Source organism: Rattus norvegicus, chromosome 5 (assembly GCF_021556685.1).
Source record: "Rattus norvegicus strain SHRSP/BbbUtx chromosome 5, alternate assembly SHRSP_T2T, whole genome shotgun sequence".
NCBI classification, from domain to species: Eukaryota; Metazoa; Chordata; class Mammalia; order Rodentia; family Muridae; genus Rattus; species Rattus norvegicus.
This window is the reverse complement of record NC_141538.1, coordinates 134979470-134985626: the sequence shown is the minus strand read 5'-3', so window position 1 is coordinate 134985626 and position 6157 is coordinate 134979470. Positions and strand designations below refer to the sequence as shown.

At 42.7% G+C, this 6157-nt stretch overlaps 1 pseudogene; it reads left to right on the top strand.

Moving 5' to 3' along the window:
* The first annotated feature begins 1574 nt into the window (after positions 1-1574).
* Positions 1575-2644, top strand: Pkm-ps5 (pyruvate kinase M1/2, pseudogene 5; annotated as a pseudogene).
* The last annotated feature ends 3513 nt before the right edge of the window (positions 2645-6157 follow it).

The following is a 6157-nucleotide window of genomic DNA, read 5'->3' as shown; positions in this document are numbered from 1 at the left end:
GCAGGGTGGGGTAAGCTTGGCCAAACTTCCCCTGTCCTGCCTCCAAGAGCAGCATGCCCTGTGGCAGAGCAGACCCCACCATTAACCCAACAACTGCTTCTCACTCCCTTTACCCCTGACTGTGCTATCAAGACTTTATTTTTTCCTTTGAGCTTTTCTTCAAAGTTGGCCTTTTCATCTCCTTCCAATCTACATTTAGGATTTACCAGCCAAGAAAAAACAAACGGGGAAAACACAGAGATCAATCTGCTTAGAGCAAACGGCCATAGCTGAAGCGGGTCCCTCTCCCCTAAATCTAGGCCAGCCAAAGACAATGAAAAAACATACAGGAGACCCAAAAGTTTTCAGGCTTTGTTTAAATGTTTGTTCTCTCTAACAGGAACACCTAAGACAATGTTCGTGCTTCTCAACCCAAAATTTTCATGTCTCTTTATTTAAATGTTTATTTTCTCCCTAGCATTCGTGATTTATGTCCAAAAATTTTCCAAATTTCCTTTAAGGTTTAAAAGTCATCTAATCTACTCCCACTGGTCAAACCAACTATACTGATAACCATTATTTAATCGTTAATTAACAACCAGTTTTCCTTTACAGATAAGCTGTTGCTGCCTATCCCAGATACATAATTAACATGATATTTTCCTTCCTCAGCCATCCAAAGTGGACTTAAAAGACGCCTCTCAGGACAAATTTCCTGAACTTGGCCTTGACTCTTGCCTAGCAGGCCGACTTCTCTGCTTCAGTGAAACGGGAAATGACTTCTGACACCAAATGGTGCTTCCAGTGACCAGAATGGGTTACATCTAATTGAGTTGTTGGCCAAAGTTGCTCCATGAGAAACTGCACACAACTCAGGGCATTGAGAAGTCTGTTGATTGTTCTCCACAAACATGCAGTAAGGCCCTACTGTTGAAGACAACGTCTATACATCTTATTGAACACAACGAAGTCAAGCTGGTACCTATCTAGAACCTTATTCCTGTGGATTAATGTTCATGGTACTGGAAGGTGGGTGTTCGGTACTCCACTGAAGGAGAAAGGTAAACACTAATCTACTTAAAAACTCAGCAAGTTAAAAGGATGAACCGCTTGCAAGATATTTGAGTGCAACAGTTGTACAAAGCTTATGAGAGTAACCAAACAATATCTACACTGTGGCCTCCACTGTGAGATAGAACACATTCCCAAAAATAAGACAAGATAGACCAGAGACCCAGGGAAAAACAAAATGATACTGTTCTGTTACAGAAACACGGCCACAAAACAACTCCTACTGACATTCTTCTATACTCATAAATCAAAGCCTTGATTAGATACCACCAGAGAAATGTCCTTTTAGAGTAGATGGAAAAATACCGAGACCCCCAGCTAGACAGTGGGCAGAGTGTTAGTCCTTGAGTCCTAAAATGATGTCTCCATCAAATCCTTCCCTTTGGGGCTCATGGAGCTCTGAAGAGGAGGTAGAAAGATTATAAGATCCAGAAGGCTATGCAGAACAGAGGCACATCCTGACTCAGACATCTACTTTAGGTATTGCAATAGGATTCAAAGTCTGACCGAGGACCTCAGGGACCATGCCGCAGGCACACAGCGAAGCAGGGACTGCCTTCATTCAGACCCAACACCTCCATGCAGCCAGAGCTGACACCTCCCTGGAACATGTGTGCTGCCTGGACATGGACTCCACTCCCATCACGGCCCGGAACACTGGCATCATGTGTACCATTGGCCCTGCTTCCCGATCTGTGGAGATGCTGAAGGAGATGATTAAGTCTGGGATGAATGTGGCTCCGTTGAATTTCTCTCATGGAACTCATGAGTACCAGGCAGAGACCATCAAGAATGTCCGTGCAGCCACAGAAAGCTTGGCATCTGGTCGCATTCTCTACTGTCCCATTGCAGTGGCTCTGGACATAAACGGACCGGAGATCAGAACTGGACTCACCAAGGGCAGCCGCACCGCCGAGATGGAGCTGAAGAAGAGAGCCACTCTGAAGATCACCTGGACAATGCCTATGTGGAGAAGTGCGACAAAATCATCCTGTGGCTGGACTTTAAGAACATCTGCAAGGTAATGGAGGCAGGCAGCAAGATCTACGTGGACGAAGGGTTCATCTCGCTGAGGTCAAAGAGAAAGGTGCTGACTACCTGGTGTCAGAGATGGAGAATGGTGGCTCCTTGGGCAGCAAGAAGGGTGTGAACCTGCCTGGAGTTGCTGTGGACCTGCCTGCCATGTCAGAAAAGGACGTCTAGGACCTGAAGTTTGGGTTGGAGCAGGGTGTGAACCTGGTGTTTGCATCTTTCATCTGCAAGGCAGCTGATGTGCATGAAGTTTGGAAGGTCCTGGGAGAGAAGGGCAAGAACATCAAGATCATCAGCAAAATTGAGAATCTGGTTCTGTGTTTTCATGGGATCCCTCTGTGTATGAGGGTGTGTGTTTCTGTATTGATATGGGTTCCTCATGCATTTCTTTGGCTCTTTTTTTTCTGTTTGTTTTGTCCTGATCCAGTTTGTTTGGTTTTGGTTTGGTTTATCTTATTTCATTTTTTTTAATTCTTTAGATGCCCGTTTGTTTTCTAATGAGAGACAGAAAGAGTGTGCATTCAGCTGGGAGAGGAAGTGGAGAGGACCCTAGAAGTTTAGAGGAGAGGAAACCATAATCAGAATATATTGTATGAAAAAAAACTAATTCTAATAAAATAAAGAAGGAAGAGGGAGAGGAGGGGAAAGATGGAGAAAGAGAAGAAGAAGGGGAGGAGGAGGGAAAAGAGGAAGGGAAAAGGAGGTGGAGAATAAATAGGAGAAGGAGGAGGAGTGTTTTGAAGGCTCAATTGAGCCATTTACCAAATAGTTTGACTCTGTGATTTTTGTCTGTCTTTTCCAAAGATGAGTTGAACGAACATCTATTCACCCTGTATAGGGGCGCTGACAACAGGCAGACTTGATTCCAGTCAAACTCAGCTCAGTGAGGCAGAGAGTTTATTGGGATTACTTACAAAAAATAATGAGGGGTGACTTACTTAACGCGGGTGACCCAGAGTTATCTGTATCACCAAAGAGTCTACCCCGATTGGGTGATGACTAATAAAAGCTATGGCTTTGGAGCCTAACTTTTAGGCAAGTCAGTTGGTGTATTTCTTCTTCCTCCTAATAGTGTCACTCCATGGGCCAAGTATATCCAAACCATCACATTCCACTCCTGGCCCCCAATAGGCTTCTCTGAACACATGAATCTATGGGGGCCCTACCTAAACGTGTTTTTCCAGCTTTTACAGTCTTGAAGAAGGCCCTTGTGAACGACTGCAAGCTTCAGGAGCTTCCTGGAACGTCTATATTATGTTTACTTTTTATGATATAATGGATGTCTTAGGGTTTCCATTGCTGTGAAAAGACACCATGACCAAGGCAACTCTCATAAGGGATAACATTTAATTGGGGCTTCTTACAGGTTTAGTGGTTCAGTCAATTATTACCATAGCAGGAAGGCAGCATTCTGGCAGGCAGGAGAAGAAGTTGAGAGTTCTACATCTTCATCCATAGGAAGCCAGGAGCAGACTGGCTCCCGAGTGGTTAGGAAGAGGGTTTCAAAGCCCACTCCCTCAGTGACACACTTCTTCTAACAAGGCCACACCTACTCCAAGAAGAACATACCTCCTAGAGCCTCTTCTTGAGCCAAGCACATCCCAACCACCACAATGAAGTATTTCTATTCAGGTGAAATGACTATCCAAAATGCTACTCTTTCCTCTGGCTCTTAAATTTTTTTCCATTCCTTCTTGCTCAATATTTTCTGAGCCTAACAGAGTGTAATATAGATATTTAATTCTTTCTCTCTCACTTACGACTAATTAGGCCACATTGCTATAGTAACATTTAGTCTCGGGACTTGAGGCTTTCCTTCCTAATACAGGAAAAAAACTTACCTTTCATGGAATCTGACAATAGCATTAACCTGTGGGGATAGGTACAAATATTCACAGACAATTTGAGAGGAGCAAAACAACAGCAGTGGCCTCCTCAATTGGGACTTTATTCTTCCCAGAGGTCCAGATGTCAGTCTGGTGACACTTCTTTCCCAGCATCCTCTGATTCATTTCAACATGATGGAAATCAGCCAGAAGAGAGCTTCCAGCTCAGTCCCAGCCTTAGTTTTCCACATCCTGTGGCCACTCACATTGTTTTTAGCAATAAGGACTTTTAATCTAGTTCTAACAGGCTTTGGGGGATACTTTCAGACAAACGTACATGAATCTGAAGTAGGAAGGCTGAATCCCCTTTCCAGAGACTATTTTCTTGGTGAATTCAAACTGTATGTGGCAATTCATCAATATAATGCATCTGCTGAAGGCATTTGCTCGCCGGGAAATAAGGGAAGATATCAAATAGTTATTTTTCTAAAGGATCAGAGGAGACAGAAGGAACCCAGTGGTGTATGCTGGATAGGTTTGTGTTGAGTCCTGTGATGATGGGTATTTATCCTCTTTCTAAGCTGCATAATAGGTTCATCCAGGTGTGTCTTTTCTGCTGGGCCATGCTTTGGAAATGGGATTGTCAGTAGACCAAAACCATTTCCCCCCTTAGAGCTCTATCAGAGACAGACACTTGATTTTGAAAGGTTATCCTTTTTAAACTTTGAATTTTTAAACTTTATAAAGTCATGAATCAAGGGGGATCAAACTAAGAAAAGTATATATCTTCACTAGTATTTAACTTCAGATCCACCCTGGTTACATTTGAGGGTGAGAACCAACTGTTTTTGTTGCTAATGTTGTTTGGTTTTATTGCTGGCCTTCGGAGTCATCAGCTGTACATAGACACAGAGACTGTTGTATATTTTAAAAGTTGAGGCCTTTAACTTGGGGTACCTACAGCTGGTCTAGCCTGACTAATTCTGAATGCATCCCACCAAGTGACCTGGTCTACCTCTCTGCTGATGTTCACCTCCATCCACCTCTGTATCTGCTGACTCATTCCTCCTGTGCCCGATTCTTCCCACTGAGCCCATCTCCAGCCGGACATCCTGCCTTTTCTCTCCTGCCTCAGCTATTGGTCATCAGATCTTTATTAAACCACTCAGAAGGGATGGAGATATATATTATAGAACACCGAGGCAAGTGATGCTTCATTAAAATAACAATACTAAAGTCTGGACAGTACTCAGCTCTCTGCCAGTACAGAAATAGCCATTTGAATAATAAAAAGACAACCTCTACACAGTTCACGAAAAGATTACCTCACCATGTTTTTACTTTGTTGTTATTATCACACAGATAAGCTAAAGACCAAGGATATTCTAAGGCCACCTCTCTCCAATTTTGTTTTCTTTTTATGTTTTTTTTGTGTTTTCTCTTTACTAGATTCTCTAGATTGCAAGGATTTAAATATAAATTACATGTGGTAAATTACAGAGAGGCTCTCCTAATCCATGCAGCCCTAGTGGTAGCCCTCTTTTAATGGGAAATTTGCCTTGTAAACTATTATACTTGCTTTCTAGCTAAATTGGAAAGACATAATAGGGATGGGTAGATTAAGAATTGGGGAGGGGGTCAGAAGCTAGATATACAGAGAGGCCAAGATATTTCTAGCCTTCATAATCATTAGAAATTCCTTAAGCTTTCCCGACACATGAGGCTCAATGGATACTATGCTGGTAGTCTTTTGTAGAGATAATCTCCTGTGAACTGTGTAGAAGCATCATCTGTCAATAAAAAGTTGATGGCCCTTAGCAAAAGGCAAGAAGTAGAAGGTGGGAATTCTAAAGGAAACGACAGAACTGTGAGAGACAGAGGTGGGAAATTTTCACCAAGGACTCAGGGGAGACGCATGAAACTGAGGAGAGCCATGTGGCAGAAAGAGACTAGAACAGATGAGTCATGTAAGTTATGAGATAGTCAGGGAACAGTCCAAAGCTATGACCTAAGCATTTATTCATGAATAATTAAGTGTCAGAATCATTATTCATGGAAGAAAAAGGGCTGGTAGAAAAGCTCGTGGCAATAATCTTTACTTGTTTTGGATGGCAGGTCCCACATAAACAGGCTATGATTAACCAGATAAATGCAGAATCCACCAAAATCCAAGGTCATTAAGGTCATGTGGAATCACATAGGTAAGAACATAGTCAGTAGTCTCTCCTTCCTTACAATTACTAATGAGT